Source organism: Malaclemys terrapin, chromosome 14, assembly GCF_027887155.1.
Source record: "Malaclemys terrapin pileata isolate rMalTer1 chromosome 14, rMalTer1.hap1, whole genome shotgun sequence".
Lineage (NCBI taxonomy): Eukaryota > Metazoa > Chordata > Testudines > Emydidae > Malaclemys > Malaclemys terrapin.
In genome coordinates, this window is record NC_071518.1 from 16,961,228 (window position 1) to 16,979,433 (window position 18,206).

The following is an 18,206-nucleotide window of genomic DNA, read 5'->3' on the forward strand; positions in this document are numbered from 1 at the left end:
TGCTAAGCAGGTAAATCTATGTAACCCCCCCAAACTGTACATGTTCTATACCTGAGTCCCACTGAAGCCAACAGAAAAACTCTCATTGACTGCACTAAGACCAGGGTTTGGCCCTTGTTCATTGCAGTTTTCACCGAGCTCTTACTGGACTCCCACTGAAGACAATGTTTATATGAGAAACTAGACCATTTGGTATGATCACAGTGAGCCATGTCCTATCCTTTCAGATCCCAAGGCACTTCTGAAATTAGTAATCAAAGATTCACATGATCCAGCATTGAAATGTCATAATAGGTACAATTATTGCATTAGCCAGGAGGTTAGCTTCATTATTGTAACTTTTTTAAATGGGAGATGGGGGAGGGGAGTGGTTGGTAATTCAAGTTAGAGAACTCCATTGGATGATTCAGACTTTCAGTGATGTGCCACTCAAAATTATGAAACAACAGAACATGTTAAGTTTCTTTTTGGTGTGGGGGATATTACTGCAGTCCCCCTCAAGCACTCCAATCACTCCCCGGGTGTTTAAAGAGGTGGATAGTAATACAGAATCCTTTGTTTGGGATCCATTCCAAATTCACAACATCATATCATTCAAATCAGTGCAAAGTTGTGCTTTCAGGATTACCTCGAGATATGATTGGAATTCTCCTTATAGCAGCCTTCTGAGTTGCAACAGTCTGACAGTTAAATACTGGTAGGCTCTATTTTATTTTAATTCATTTTACAAGGTTTTATGGTCAACGTCTTTCACCTTGGTTTCTTTCCATACATGTAATCACCTTGCATTAAGTAGTCTCTGCAGAGCAGCATCAGTAACCTTTTCCTATTATCTTTAATTTTGTGATGTCTTTGGCGTAGCTTTGAGGGCTGTATAATGCCCTTTTTGATGCCATTGTGCCTTCGTCAAGCTTTCCCTAGCACTATAATATAGTGTTCCAGCACATCTGTTAAAGCCATTGAGTGAGTTCCAGGGCTTTCCATTCCTTTTGTGCTGTTCACAATATTTTATTCCCCCCTTCCCCCATTCATTATTAGTGCATAAAATATTATTATACACGGAAATGGCTGTGATATGCTGCAATTAATTAACTAATTAACTGAGTTATGCTTTATCTCAGCAAATGCAGACCAGTAATTTTAAACAAACAAATTACATGCTACATCCCACTATAACACAATCTCATGTAGTTGTTATAAAATATGGTAACTACTATAAAATAATTTGAACAGAGTGAGTTTGGAGTCATTTTCTCTGAACATGCTGAAAGAACTGACAATGTCTCCCCTTAAAAGAATTAAGCAAAAATATAGGGGCCAGAAAGTGGCGAACCTCTGCACAGGTGAGCACTGCACATGAGGTTATCTAGCGGCTGTGGGAGACTTTAGGGGTGTGAATACTTCTGTCTCCCACCTCAGGACCCCCCTGCTATAGAGGATGTTCTAAAGCCCACTGAAGTTAATGGAAATGCACCCATTGTCTTCAGATCAGCCCCATAAGGGGTAACCATAATCTTCGCACTGGCCCAAACACAAATAACGTTAACAACAAGGAGTCTGGTGGCATCTTAAAGACTCACAGATTTATTTGGGTATAAGCTTTAATGGGTAAAAAAACCTAACTTCTTCAGAAGCATGGAATGAAAATTACAGATGCAGGCATTATATAATGACACATGAAGAGAAGGGAGTTACCTCACAAGTGGAGAACCAGTGCTGACAGGGCTAATTCAATCAGGGTGGATGTAGTCCACTCCCAATAATAGATGAGGAAGTGTCAATTCCAGGAGAGGCAAAGATGCTTTTGTACTGAGCCAGCCACTCAGACATCAGGAATGGTAACATACAAAAGCCAGTAGGTGAACACTTCAATCTCCCTGGACATTCTATAACAGATTTAAAAATAAACTATTCTTGAACAAAAAAACATCAAAAACAGACTTCAAAGAGAAACAGCAGAACTAAAATTCATTTGCAAATTTAACACCATTAATTTGGGCTTGAATAGGAACTGGGAGTGGCTGGCTCATTACAAAAGCAGCTTTGCCTCTCCTGGAATTGACACCTCCTCATCTATTATTGGGAGCAGACTACATCCACCCTGATTGAATTGGCCCTGTCAACACTGGTTCTCCACTTGTGAAGTAACTCTTTTCTCTTCATGCGTCATTATATAATGCCTGCATCTGTAATTTTCACTCCATGCATCTGAAGAAGTGAGGTTATTTTACCCATGAAAGCTTATGCCCAAATAAATCTGTTAGGCTTTAAAGTGCCACCAGACTCCTTGTTGTTTTTGTGGATACAGACTAACACGGCTCCCTCCTGATACTTGACACAAATAACATTAGTGACACTGGACACCCAAAATAGGTGAAAGAACAAAACATTGCCATGAAACCCTCCCTCCCCCAAAGCATGCACTAGCCACCCATGGAAAACATTACAGGTGTTCTAAAGGGCTCAATCTATTTAGCTTATTGAGGAGAAAGTTAAGAAGCAACTTGATCACTGGGTATAATTATTACCCACACAGGGAGAAGATCTTTGAACATAAGAGAGCTCTTTAAATCCAACATATAAAGGCATAACAAATAGAGCTGGTTGGGAATTTTTTGGCAAAATATCCAAAAATGCAACATGTCAAAAATGAAACTTTTTGTGGGCATGTACCAGTTTTGACAAAACTGTGGCTCTTTGATTACCTTTCCCAACCAGATAGCAGCCACTAGCCTGGTTATAATGCTCATGTGGGATGTGGAAGATCCAGGTTCAAAACCCTGGTCTGAATCAGGCAGAGCAGTCATTTTGAATCTGGGTGTCCTCCATCTTTGGTGAGTGCTCTAACCATTGCAATATTTGGGGGAGGGGGGGAGAGGGGAGAAGGGCTGTTGGTCTGCTTTGTGAAAAAAATTGTAAAGGTCTAGGTTTAGTGTCAATGCGGAACAGGAAAACTTCTGAAATCTCAAACACTTTCATGGGACAGGAAAACCTTTTCCCATCCAGCTCTAACAACAAGATCCAATGGCTGGAAGTAGAAGTCAGCAAAGTTGAAATTGGAAATAAAAATGCATATTTTTAACAGTGAGGTTAACTAAATATTGGAACGGATTATCAAGTGACATGGCCATCATTTTCCACATCACATGGAGTCTTTAAATAGAAATCCTATCTTTCTAAAATATATACTGTAGTTCAAGCACAAGTTGTTGGGCTACATGGAGGTATCACTGGATGGAATTCTATGCCCTGTGTTATACAGGAGGCTAGACTAGATCATCATAATGGCCCTTCCGGCCTTAAAAATCTATGGATCTATGCTACTCTTTAAGTGTAGTACAGCAGCTGCATTATGCCTCCTGAAAAAGTCTGAATCTGTAGCAACCCCCAATGCAGAGCAATAGCTTTCTCTCCCTTTAGTTTTTACCTGCATTTCCCTTTGCTTCTGGTTATTGTTATACATGAATGCAAAGTATATTAAAAACTATGCCCTACTCAGAATATTACAATATATTTTCTTAAAGTGATTTTTGAAAGCCTCTTTATCTTAAACTCAGCCTAGCTGAGTTGGGTCTAAACATTCACATTTGCCCAAATTTAATGGATTTTGATTTCCTGAAACCAACACTATGTATTCCAATGAAAGCCTAGTTTTAGTGGCTTTGAATTACCTTTCAAAAGAGGCAAAAAAACCTCTAACCTTGTTGGAAAGTAACCGACGTGCACATAGGTAAAAAGAGAAGGGGATGCAAGACAGAGAGAGCTTACCTCTATATCTTCAACTCAAGAATCCTCAGGACTTCCCCCACCCCCTTTTTTCTCCTCCTCATAAAATCCTCCACAGACTTGCACCTGCCCATGTGGCGGACCTTAACTTTCTACTGCCCTACCGCTACCTCCATTCATCTGTCTCTGGCCTTGTTATAACTATAAAGGGAAGGGTGTAACAGCTGTCCTGTGTACAGTACTATAAAATCCCTCCTGGCCAGAGACTCCAAAATTCTTTTCCCTGTAAAGGGTTAAGAAGCTCAGGTAACCTGGCTGGCATCTGACCCAAAGGACCAATAAGGGGACAAGATACTTTCAAATCTGGGGGGGGGGAGGCTTTTGTTTGTGCTCTTTGTTTGGGAGTTCGTTCGCTCTTGGGACTGAGAGGGACCAGACATCAATCCAGGTTCTCCACATCTTTCTAAACAAGTCTCTCCTATTTCAAACTTGTAAGTAAATAACCAGGCAAGGCATCTTAGTTTTACTTTGTTTTCTCAACTTGTAAATGTACCTTTTACTAGAGTGTTTATCTTTGTTTACTGTACTTTGAACCTGAGACTGGGGGGGTGGGGTCCTCTGAGGTCTTTAAGTTTGATTACCCTGTAAAGTTATTTTCCATACTGATTTTACAGAGATGATTTTTACCTTTTTCTTTAATTAAAAAAGTCTTCTTTTTAAGAACTTAATTAATTTTTCCTTGTTTTAAAATCCAAGGGGTTTGAATCTGTATTCACCAGGAAATTGGTGAAGGTTTCTCAAGGCTTCCCAGGGAAGGGAATTAGTTTTTAAAAATGGTGGCAGCGGACCAAAATCTAAGCTGGTAGTTAAGCTTAAAAGTTTTCATGCAGGCCCCCACATTTGTACCCTATAGTTCAGAGTGGGGATACAGCCTTAACAGGCCTCTTCACTGTTCCTCCACAAAACCTCATACCCGGTAGGTGCTAGTGCCAGTGTCATTTTTACAGCTCCTGATATATGAAATTATCTTCCTCTCTCTATCTTGTTGATTCCACATCACTTTTCAAGTCTACATCTAAAAAACTGACCCACCTTTGTTAAGTACTTTGAGATCTACAGGTGAAAATGTCTAAATAGTAAATATTTCCAAAGCAGTCATTCTAAGGACTAATAGATTGTTCCTTCAGTTTGAGCTTGGTTAATATCAAGACAAGAAATACATTTATCACAGTTCTCTTTTAAGCTGCCTTGAAGTGTTTTGATTAATTCAAGATTGCTTTCAGATAGAAATCATTTAGCAGGATTCTTCATATGATAAGAACTTTAATTATTGTAATTATAATTTTATTTTCAGTCAAACAGCATCCAAACTAAGCAGTTTTGAGTTTGCTATACGATTATGTCATCAAGATCCAAAACTTGCCCTTTAACTAGAGAGCCTATTCTAAACTTCTGAAAAAATGCTAAACGACTATAACATCTCTCTCACCAACCGAAATTGGTCCAGGAAAAGATATGACCTTACCTACCTTGTCTCGCTAATGGCAAATAAATGCATTTCACAAATATATACACAAAAGCAGTATTTTTCAGTCCTAACTTTGTGTGGTAGAAACACCATACTCCTCTCCAACATTTTAAGAGCTCATTGAAATAATAAAGTGGCTACAGTTATTTCCATTAGAAGGTTTATAAATAATATGTTTGGTACATTAGAGAGCTATTTTGTAGCTACTGGAATGTCAATACATCTTCCCTGCTAAGTTTTAAATTTAATGCAGAAGCATGTCTTACTGTAGGAAGTCTGTACAATGCCGCCCACTTCTTTAGTCTGAGTATTGGCAATTTCATTTGAACCAGGGGTCAAATCCTGCTTACTTTCCCCATACAATTAGTCCCAATAAATTCAACAGAACCTGCAATGCTGGCTCATGTTGATTTAGGTTTCATATGTAATATAAAAACCTGGAGATAAAGATAAAGTAATTCTTAATTTTATCTCTGTTGTGAGGCCAAATCCGTAGCTCAGCCCTTAGTAACAGTATTATGAGCTGGGGTTTTCTATGTGTGGGGTGAGGGTGAAAGGAAGAGTGTCCTTCCCTCAAAACTGACACCCTCCCACCCACAGCTACTTCAGTCACAGGGCTACAGATGCCCATGCATCCACCCTGAAAGGAAGAAGGCTAATGCACACTGTTAGTGCTGGACCTACCAACCCCATCCCAGCTCCTTTGCTACCCATCCTGAAAACCCTGCTGTGCAGGGGTGCAGTAGGCACCCACAGAGCACATAGGATGAAGGTCCCCTGTATCCTTCCCAACTTTTCCATAGCAAACCCAGTCCGAGAAGGTGAGGGAGAGATAGTAGGATTTGCCCCTATGCATGGCAAGTCTAGAGGAGACTCTGCTTTGCTCTCTCAGGCTCTATTGAATGATTAAATAATCAGGTCCATAAAATGGAAGTCAGAGAAATGTGGCTTATGCATATCAGCATGTTATATTTCTGTTTATCTGAGACTATCACAGTCAAGTGATCATGATCATCTCCCTAATTTATTGTCATGGGTTACTCATATTTGTGGTCTGTCACAGAGGTAAAGAAAGGAGGCGTGGCAACTGGTGGTTTTTTTTATTATTTATTTTGTTTTATTTTGTTTAGGGCAGGACCCACAATGGGGACTTAGGGTACATCTACACTACAGCGGGGAGTCGATTTAAGATACGCAAATTCAGCTACGTGAATAGCGTAGCTGAATTCGACGTATTGCAGCCAACTTACCCCGTTGTGAGGACGGCGGCAAAATCGACTTCTGCCGCTTTTTGTCGGCGGCGCTTACTACCACCTCCGCTGGTGGAGTTAGAGCGCCGATTCGGGGATCGATTGTCGCGTCCCGACGGGACGCGATAAATCGATCCCCGAGAGGTCGATTTCTACCCGCCGATTCAGGCGGGTAGTATAGACCAGACCCCATTAGACTCAGCATTGCAATACCTAAGGTTTGGGCACTCTGCCATTAAGCCGAATCCACAACCCTGAGTTAGAGGCTCAGCTCCCTATGCAATGCCTGGGGGAGTTAGATGCCTAAAAAGCCAGCATGCTAAGCAAGGAGCCACTTAAGCTAGCCAAAAGGAAATGCCAAGGAGAGGGATGTGGCCTAATCCTCACCCCTCAAAGAAATTTAGGGACCTAAACAAGGACCAGAGGAATGCACCGTCCTCTGCCTGGGATTCACAGCCATGAAGCCTCTCTTGGAATTAGATGCCAAATATTTCTTGAAAGGAAAAAGAACCACACACACACACACACACCCCGTCATAAATGAGGAGGAGGAGGAGGAGGAGAAGGCAAAGTGGTGGTGGCAGTATCCCTCTTATGATCTTTAGCCCAGAGGTTAGAGCACTCTCCCAGGATTTCCCAGGATTGCTGTGACTGGTGCTGTTCCACTAGCGGTAGGGAAGGTGTGAACACAAGCATAGACTGGTTGCTGATGCTTTAATCATTGTCTTGTGATCTTGGTCAGAACTGCTCTAGACAACGTAGTGTTTAAAATGCTGGGGATTGGTGGTATCTTGTTTACAATGGCCCTCCCACCAATGTGGAGCAAGCATGGAAAATATTGTGGACAAACAAGCAGACACATCAGAACCACATCAGTGGTATTGGGGGGTTGTTGTTGATTTGGTAACATATCGACCCTTCGTCTAATCAGAGTCCTGTTCGGAGAGTGTCATCCTTCTGCCAAGCAGTAGCAGATGTTCATGGCTTTGCAGGTGACTTGCCAGTGGAGGAGACATGAAGTCTGGATATATTCTAACTGTAACTTGATTTTATTTTATTTAATATACACCAGTCCTGGAACAGAGGTGGTCAACTAGCATGTTAGCAATTTCTTCTTTCTAGAATCTCAGCCCAAATCCAATGCCAGGTTCCCAGAGAGCAACTCTGCCTCAAGAATTGAATCCAATCCAATCAGAAACCAAGGCAAAAGTGAAAACTCTCTTGCTGTTTACATAGTTTATCTCTACCAAGGACCTCTGTCTCTACACAGAAACTTGGCTAACAAAACCTTATAATTACACAACATGTCTTCCTGAGACTGAAAACTTCCAGGTTGTATGCTCTTATTTTGCAAGCAAGTTTATGTGAAACAGTAACATCTGGGCATCCCTCCCACATCATATTTACAGAATGTTTGTTATGCACTTAGTCTGCTGGATAAAAATTAATACTAGTCATGAGGTCAGATATCTAGGGACCTTTCAGAGAAAGTAAAAGCATCAGTAGAAATGGGCAATGTTGGGACAGTGCCAAATTATTATGAATTACTATGACTGATATGAATGAATGTGGTAAGCATGAGTTTGGTGTGGCTTGGGATGTTAATTTGCTAGAGGATGCTGGGAGCAGGGTTCTCTTAGCATTAGATAGATGGAAATTTACTGGAAGTTCTAAAATGGTTCTATTTGTGTGTATGTTTCGACATCGAACTTTGGAATACATCCACTGGGGACCAGCTCACAAAATAAAGAAAACGTAAAAACATGCGATCAGTGAGCTTGGTACAGGCTGACCTGGGCTGGTACAGACTGACCCCTATGGATGGCATTACGCTAAGAGCTCAAGTGAATGATTGATGAGAGGGTAAATGTTGACTGAGCTTTGGTCTGTCTGTTTTGCAGCCCCCTTCTAAAATATTAATTTGAAAAACCAGTAATGAAACGCCCACATGGCATATTTCTGGGACATGTGACTCCTTGAGAACAAAAAGGTATGAATGCTAAGCAGAGTAATTTAGTTAGTAAGTTAGTTCCCCAATTAACATCTGAAGGGGTCCGTGACATCGTGAGACAGAAGGCCTCGGGTAACCAAGACCCAGCTTCAGAGGACATTTGACAGACCAAGTATCTGAGAGGGGGAAAGAAGAGAAGAAAACGAAGTCTCCATCTAGAATTGGTAGCTATACCTGCTTTGTTTGCTAATCAGGATATTGTGTAAGGCCAACATAATTACAGAGGGTTTATGCTTGGGGAATTGAGGTTTATTAGGGGGATGTGTATTATATAATGTTTACTGCCTGTGTGATTCTTTCTCAAATAAATTACTATGAATTAAGCATATTTGTTTTCCAAATTTTCACTGGTACCAATAACGATCTGCCCAGCTATGGGCCATTAAAGATCCGTTTCAACAAGGCACAGAAAAGGAAGGGACAGATTATCCAAGATGCAGAGAGAATGAGGAATATTATGCAAAAATGTGAAATGGTATGTGGTAGCAATAATATTGGTTTTGTTATGAAGTACTTCCACATTAACAGTATCTGTTAAATCAATAGGCTGGCAGGGGCCACCGCTGCCTGAAAAAGGAATTGATAATACCTATAACTATGATAGTTATAAAACAAATGTCAAATCACACAGCACCTTAAATAAAGGTGCATTTCAGAACTCCATTGGTGGCAAATCACCTATTTGCTGCTTTTTCCTTGCAGTCTTTCAAGAGAGACCACTTATTTTGTTGGCGCTGAGCCACGTTGTCATGTAGTTTCTTGGACTTTATTCTGTGCAAAATCTATTTCACAGTTTTATAAAATTGTACAGACAGGAGTCATGCATAAACTGAACAGAACCAAGGGGGATTCACAGACATTACCTAGGCTATTTTGAACTGCTGGTTAAATATGCCTGCCAGAATCAGGTCTCTTACCAGTGTGACATCTCCATTATGATCATCTCCAAACACATGGTTTAATAATACTAGCAGCAAGCTGCATTTAAAGAACTGAAAACTTACCAACTGGAAATTGCAGAAAGCGGTTCATGCTGATGCAGACAAGTAATAATTAGACAAGGTAGATGCTGCTCTGACCTCAGCTCACTGGAATCCTATTGCCAGTTAACTTTGCTCACACTTATTGTATGTAGAACTTTTATCTCTTACATCACAAATACTGCATATAGCATGCATGGACTCAAGTTTGAAACCAAAGGTGACACCATTGCTATGACACATGCAGGATATTTTTAGGAGTGCAGAATAAGTAATATGTTGCCAATATTGCTTGACCCATGATGCAAGGATGAAACTAATCCTCTTTATGCATACAGTACATGTACAGATTGATAGAAGTATGTTCTTGTACTGCAGCATATGCCATTAAAAAATAAGAACACCGCCCATGGCTTAAATCCATAATCCCTACTGTTCTGCTTCTGTCAGATCTTACCAACTTAGCAAATTGGGGCTACATCCATAATTGGATGGGAACCCTTGTCTGCAGATACTCATGCTACAAGAACTGGCATTGGAGAAGAAGTGGCACTCTTCTGAGTCATTATAGTGAGAAAGTCCCAGCCTGATTGTAGGGGGTTCTTTCAGAGCCATCTTTCATAAGAGATATAAAACCAAGGCCCTGGCCAATCATCATTAAAAATCCTTGGAACTTTTTATAAGAGTAAGCATGTTATGGACTTCAATTTCAGGTAATTAGATTCTGTTAACCTAAATTCCTCCTGCAATTTTATTGATAGCCTTCACTTCCTGCTGTAAACTATTGTGTAATTTACTGTGCAGTGTTCATCAGCTTCCAATTTACCCAGAGGTAGCTGCACTATAAATTATTAGTGTTGAAGCTCAGTTCAAAAAAGTGTTTGTAGTGGGTGTAACAGGTCGATAGGAATCTTCAGTAGATCTATCTTGTTAGCAGAGACTGGAACACTGCAGGAAGGGGTTGATGGATTCATGATGCACCAAAGTAGCAGATGGTATGTACTAACCCCATGCTGGCTCTCTGAGCGGGGACCGAATAAGATCTCAGTCCTCAGGAAGGAACCCTAGGAGCAGTCAAGTATGCATGAAAGACTTGGGCTAAAATTTGTGTACAATATGTTTATTTTATCAAGCCAAACCTTAGGAAAGGATAGTTGTTTCCCCTTTTCTGATCCACATAGTGAATGTAGAGTCTTTTTAGAGAAGATTGGGTCTGACACCTGTTCAGAATGAGTTTATGCATTTTAGATAAAGGTAACGGAGACATAATGTGGTCAATAGTTGCCAAAGGTGACATCCATGACCAAATCCTACTTATTGTACTCATGTCAGTATTCCCATTAAGTATATACTGAAATTATGTGAATAAGATGAGCAAGAATTTGCTTAGGGGGAGAGAAGTTCAATATTTTTCGAACCGCTAGACCATATGGCCTCCATAACCTATTCTTCTGTCACTTCCCTTCATCTTCTTAAGAATACTTCCTTTAGCATTATTTACACAGTTCCATCAGAATACACTTTACAAATATAGAAGACAGATCTCCCTAAAGAATCTTACAATTGCAAGTCTATAATCTCAGATAAAGGAAGGTTGATCTTACCTGGTGGTTAACACTTCAGACAGCATGAAACCAAAGTCAAGATAGAGAAAGTATTCACTTTTGACAAGTGTATAGTAGGTATAATCAGAGGAGAATATTTTGGTTCACTAAGAATTTTTTGCTACTTTGTTTGCTTCACAAGGAGTGTGGGAAAACTTTTTATTCAATATATATATAAAAAAGATATTGCCTACAATTTTCTGCATTGTTATTTACTGACAATATTTGATCACGCATGCCATTAACCTTGATAAAAGTTATGCAGAAAATTATATTCAAACAAATACCAATCCAACCTAAGTCTATGCACACACCTCCTCCTCCCACAATATTATTTTATCAAAACAATTGTTATTAATAGGAGTACTTTTAAAAGTGTCCATTCCTGTCTAGTCTATTATTGTACATTTCCCCCCCAAATAGGGAAGTAGGGTGGTCCTAGTTTTTGACAGAGATGTCTACAAAATGTGTTTCTAGTTTTGTTTGTTTTTAGTCTAAACCCTGCCCTGCATGTTCCATTTTTATCCCACATCTTTCTGCAATGACCAAATACTAGGATATTAAGTCATTGTGACAGATCCTCAGTTGCTGTAAATTGTCATATGAGAACTTATAGCAGCTGAAAATATGTCCCAAAAATCTCACTAAGGCCCCTACCCTGCATTGCTTCCCCCCAAGACCATTTGTAAAAGTTGATACGATCAAGATATAAGATAACAATTCATAAATTCATCAGGAAATCACAGAATACTGACTATCCAGGCATATGTTGCCTCTTTTATAGTTAATTTGTGTAGAGAACAAATATGAACTTTTGTGGTTAATTAATTGGTTAAGTTACTTAGAAGAAATAAACAGCATTTAAATAGCAAGTGTAGAAATGATGACTATTTCTAGTCTGGTATATCACTAGTTAATGTGCTACAGAGTACTTAACTATTGGGAGTGACATGAAGGAAGGTGAATCAATCAGATTTACCACCTAAGGCAGGCTGTGAGGCAGTGCCAGTTATCTGAACAGAAACAATGAAACTTTGTGACTAGAATATTACTGATTAAGCTCTGGTAGGTTTCTGTCTTTTCTTAATCCAACAGAAATTCTACTGTCTCATTCCTGCCAATTAGAAACAACTTCACTTTAAAAATGTATTGAATGCTGATGAAAAACAATGCCAATTCTCATTAAGTGCAGCATTAATTAGATGTCAGGGAGACAGAGTAAACTTAGATATACATAAATGAGAGCAAAATATTCAAGTTTCCCATAAACTTCATTATGGCATCACTCTAACAACACACTAATTAAAGTTGAGGAAGCACTTTCATTTTAATCCACTGTTACAGAACTCATCTTTCTGGGGGGAAAAAAAACTATTCTGTGATGAAATGGTGGATGTCTTATGGAACTGGTAATTGGATAAAAAGAAACCCTTCACTATTAAAAAGTAATCTCTAATGAAAACCAGATCAACAGTGACACTGTTAGAAATAGAGATGTGAGGAATTTTTTTAGCTTAAACTTTTTTGGTGACACATATTTTGCAAATTTGGTTTTCAGATAACCAAAATGGGATTTTTCTGGTTTGCACCTAGAAGACTCTGTCAACTTATCCTTCCACCCAGCTGCCAGAGAAGCAGAAATCCCAGCTGTCCAGTCTTCCATGACAACTCTGGGAGATGCAGAGCACCGAGGCTGTCTGCCTCTCCTTCTCCTTGAGCATAGGGATTGGAGCAGGAATGGGGAAGGGGAGTGGGAAGATCAATCTCCAGAGCCCAACATGAAAGTTTGTCAGTTTCACTGTTAAACTGTCAGCCATCCAGGCAGTCAGCTGTCATTTTTAATTTTTCCCAGGAGACGGTGAGTGTGGGGTGGGGAAAATCAATATTTTTAGTCAAAACCAAAATTTTATTGTAGAAAAAATTGGTTTTGTGAAAAGGGCATTTTTCATTTAAAAAAAAATCACTCAAATGAAAAAATTTCAACCATCTCTAGTCAATAGATGTTTTCTGTCCAGGTGCTAGTAACCCATTCCACAAAACCACCAATGCAGCTGGTACTAACCAGAACCCTCATTAACAGGAGCAATAATACAGAGGTCACAGACTGAACAGACCTGGAGAATAAACTTCCCTGTTGGCATCAGAAAGCTCTCACTCACCATTGTTTGTGCTGTACCTGCTCCATAGATAAAATAAAGGATATCTGTTGGACTCCAAAAGCATAAGCTTAAACAAGCATCAATTTATTATTTTAAAGATTTTTCTCTCTATTAGCTAAGATTTCTTATGCAGATGAATTTCTCATGCACAAAAAGGTGAATTTTTGTGGACAGTTTGATAAAATTATTCTTGGACATGACTGAGTGTGCTTTTAACACAGTTCATGCTTTCAGGAGGCTTGCTACCACTCATATTTCAAAACTAGCTTTAAAAAAAAAAAAAAAAAAAAAAAAGAGACCTTGAAATGGACTTAAGGACAAATTCTGCCCTCTATTCTATCCTTCCAACTGCACAGGTTTCACCATGATAATGTTTAATCGTTCAATGCTTTTATTCTATCCCTTAAAAAAGGAAACTCAGTAGAAAAGGTTATATTCTTATGACTGAGAATTCAAATATACAACCCCCCAAAAAATCAGTAACACAGATGACAGCCACTGCAAATCAGCCAAGTTGAACATGTAATAGAGACATTTAAAAAGTGTGTAGATTAATATAGACTACAACAAGAAGTCAGTTTTATTTACACAGGGAACCGTAATTTTCAATATCCTGACTTTAGTGTGTTAAAATTCTCAACCATAACATGCTTTTTAAACTGAACTACAGAAAATGCTCCCAGCAAATTATACTGGATTTGATTAGAGTCTGCATTGCCTTGTAACAGTCAAAGTTCACAGGATAATTGCTGGTCAACTGAATGACCCACAATTATTTTATTTCTCAATATTTTCAGTTTTAAGTTGTTCAACCAACATGTTTCAAAATATAAATGCTAATTCTTTGCTCTGGACTATGGCACAGCACCATGAAATGTCCTTGAGTTTATCTCCTCCTTCCTCTCCTCCTCTCACCCCCCCCCACACCTTCAGTACTCATGCTATATTAAGCTAAAATAATTATTGCTGGTAGAGCATTCTTTTAAAGAGAAATGCTTACTGAATAGAAATGCTTAATGGATGCAGATAACAGGACAGTGTGTATATCTTTATCTTTGGCCTATATGTAAAACAGTATTTTTTTCTTTTTCTATGGAAATATTGAGCAGTAAGTAAATTGCATTGTTTCTGCACTGCAGTAGGACTATTGCACTATTCTTGGAAATCTGGCTTACCATTTAACGGTGATGTGGGCTTTTATTCAAAAATAGAAGATGTGATTCTGCAAACCCTTATACAAGTAGTCTTTACTCACAAGAGTAATCCCAGTGAGGTTAATGAGCAGAGACTACTCATATGAGTAAGCATTTGCAGGATCAGAGCCATAGACTATTTTGTGGTAATAAACATCTTTCCTCTCTCACAAAGCCATGCTCTGAATATTAGTGACAAGCAATAAAAAAAAAAAGTTTTCTTGCTACTATGTTAAAGTGTTTTTTGGAGGCAGAGGAATTTATAACAACATTAAGCAGAGTTTTAGAGTAAATGGAGTGCAAATGCAAATGGTGATCTTTCTAAAAGTAGCATATTTCAGTTTGCAACATCCTCATGAATTTGCCACATAATGCAAATACTGTGTGTTGATAAAAATGAGATAGCCGAAGCTCATACGTCTCCTATTTGTATTATATTCTCAAGCTGAGTAGCCACATTTGTAAAGCAACATAACTATTAAGATGTATTTATTATGGAGTGATGCTAGCTGCTCCATAATTTGATGTTGAAACTAGTTTCCTGTGGTATGCCCAATTTTCAAGGGGCTTCCTCCCATCCCCAACTTCCCCCAAAATAAATCAATTGCCCTGAAGTTTAACATGGCATCACACCCCAGGACATAGTTTTGCTTGAAGTTTGTAGAAAAATCAGAAAAAAAGACCTTAAAATGAGGTTGTTTAGACATGCCCCTTATACCTCCTGCATATACAAGGCTGCAATCTTGCAAATGACTGAGCAGGGATCTGCCCTGGTGGAGGCATTTGTAAGAATGTAGCCTCAGAGTGGAGGAGGTCAAAAAAGGGACTCATTAGAGATGGGATATAAAGGGGAGGCAGTGGAAGTGGCCTAAGGGAAGCCCCATCTGGGGAGCTGGACAGGGTGGTAGTGAGCAATGAAGAATTATATGGCAATAGAGAACTGACTAGTTACCTTAAGGTTCATTTCAGATTCTTAAAAAAATTCTCCACTTAAAAATGCAAGTTAAGTGCAATTTCTCAGGTGTGTGATTTCTGAGGGGTAGGAGTACTCAGGACTCTTTTGAAAATGCACTTTCAATGCATAACCTTAACTTTTAAAAGGAAATAGGTTTTTGTTTGGGAACATTCCAGGTTGTAGGGTTTGCAGAAGCAGGCAGGCATTCACAGGTCTCTCACAGTGCTATAAAATCCAATTGTGCCTTCAGATACGCCTAAGGTACTTGCATTACCTTCAGGAGGATTGCACAGGGAGTAAAAGCGAGGGTAGAATTTTGCCCACACTAGCTAAATTTTAACTCTAGAATTTTTCATATATACTTAGCCAAATTCTGCCTCACTTTGCCCCATGCAAAACCAGTGAAGTCAGGGTTGTGCTATAGAGTCCAGTTGTGCAGTCTCCATGCAGGCAAGCCTCATGTGGGATTCAATAAGAATTTGTCTGTGTAACAAATTACAGGATCTAGCCCACAGTGAACATTTTTTTTCCCCAGCATTTGTGGCATCATAAATGTTTCCATGGAAGCAGACTATCAAACACAAGATTATGGCCTCTGTGGAGGATCAAGGATAAAGGAAAGCTTACTTATAAAGAAAACTCACACCCAGCCCCAAATATGTTCAACAAATATGGTACCACTAGCAAAGAGAGCAGACTTTTTTTGGGGGGGGAGGGGGAGTGTAGAGTAAATTATATTTTGTGCAGATGATTTTTTAAAGTCTCTCTTTTTTGTGTGAAAGTTCCTTTATTATGAAGGAGTTATTGTATTTGGCATGAAGACAAATGAGACAGCCTCATCACGAAGCTACATAAGCCCTATATAACTCCATTTTACCTAAATATCTGATAGTCTCTTGTCATATCACCCTCTTTGTACTGTCAGTGATTCCAACCTCTATATTCCTTTCATCTAGCTCTCCTACAATGTTGTCCATGCCTTTTGCCATGACAACCTCTACACATGGAAGGTGAAAGCCTGATCCCATTGAAGTCAATGGGAATTTTACCATTAACTTCAACAGGATTGTGATTTCACCTAGTATGCCCCTTGTGATGCTAATCCAGGGGTCGGCAACGTTTGGCACTCAGCTCGCCAGGGTAAGCACCCTGGCGGGCCGGGCCAGTTTATTTACCTGCTGATGTGGCAGGTTCAGCAAATCGCGGCTCCCACTCACTGTGGTTCACCGTCCTGGGCCAATGGGGACGGCGAGAAGCGGCGCGGGTGAGGGATGTGCTGGCCGCGGCTTCCCGCCACTCCCATTGGCCCGGGACGGCGAATCCCGGCCAGTGGGGGCCGCGATCGGCCGAACCTGCCACGTCAGCAGGTAAATAAACTGGCCTGGCCCGCCAGGGTGCTTATCCTGGCGAGCCGCGTGCCGAACGTTGCCAACCCCTGTGCTAATCAATCAAACCACTACACTTTCCTATTTCCATTTTTAAGATAATTTCCTCCACAGAGATTTCCTTCTCTAAGAAATGTACATGCCTTAAACTGAGTGCAGTCTCATTGGAAGGAGGAAGGACAAGGATTTCAGCAGTTTGGTAGCCCCATTTATGGCTTCATGTCTAAAAGTAGATTATAAGCAAGGACTAAGTCAAATTCTCTGTTGGTGAAAATTATTGCATTGCCATTGGTGTCAGTGGAGCTTCACCAGTTTACACCAAAGATTTGGCACCAGCTCATTCTACAAGTGGTGTCAAACACCTCACCTACTTTTGGATCTGTAAAAATATACTATCCTTACTCAGGGAAAAATTCAAAATATGGACTTCAGGATCAGATGTACAGTGCATGTCGTCCCAGACAGTATACAAAACATGGCACTAGTTAAATCATTTAAAATCAATAAAGCTTACTAGTCTCAAGAAACCTGTAGTTTACACACACACACACACACACACATACACACACAAAATATCCTGAACTAGCTACACAGTAATGTGTGTCTATATTTAAATCACCAGAAGCATTATAATTATAGACCTAAGATGGAAGTATGTGAGTATATGTAGCTAATTGGAAATATATGACTACAGTTGCCTTGGCTTAAGCTATTAATTTTGGATCTGGAAATTTGTACATGTTCAAAATTATAAGAAGTGTTTGGTTCTGCAGTTCTGGCCCCATCTAGATTTAAATGTAATGGGTCTGATCCTCCATTGCTCTACATCTTGTGTATATCAGTTACACCAGTGCAAAGTGAATGCAAAATGCTAATAAAATCAGCACAGTGGTGTTCTATATTCACTTGAGTGACTATGCAAGGTACCGGGTGATGAAAAAAATCAGACTCCAAGTGAAGATCTGATTCTCATCTCACTTATACCAGTTTAAATCAAGAGTAACTCCATCGAAGCCCGTCAGCTACATCAGTATAAGTGAGAGGAGAATGAAGTCCTGACTGCCAACTGATTGTTAAAGCATACTGTTAATTAAGGTGTTATCACAGATCATTTATACATTTTGTCTGGTATTCTGTTACTGCTATCCATGACATTTCACAAAGTTGTATCTGGTGCTGGTGAAAAATTCCTCTCTGATCCATAGACCGATCAGCTTGATATCTCCAGTGTGAGCTTTGATTACCCATCTCTTAACAGGGTAACCAATTTTAATTTTAGGGGAGTTATGCATATTTTCACAAAGATGTGACAATTTTAGAATGACTCATTGCCAGTCATGTTAATTTTATCTTGGGATTCTAAAAAGCAAGCCCTTCCCATTGTCAGGAAATTCTATTGCAGATTCCAATATTAT

At 39.6% G+C, this 18,206-nt stretch overlaps 1 long non-coding RNA gene across 1 annotated transcript in view; it reads left to right on the forward strand.

Annotated features, from left to right (window-relative positions):
- The first annotated feature begins 8,485 nt into the window (after nucleotides 1-8,485).
- Nucleotides 8,486-18,206, forward strand: part of LOC128848720 (uncharacterized) — a 72,869-nt gene continuing 63,148 nt past the window's right edge. The window contains exon 1 of the long non-coding RNA XR_008447102.1: nucleotides 8,486-8,679. This is a non-coding gene — a long non-coding RNA (uncharacterized LOC128848720). The remainder of the gene's footprint in view (nucleotides 8,680-18,206) is intronic.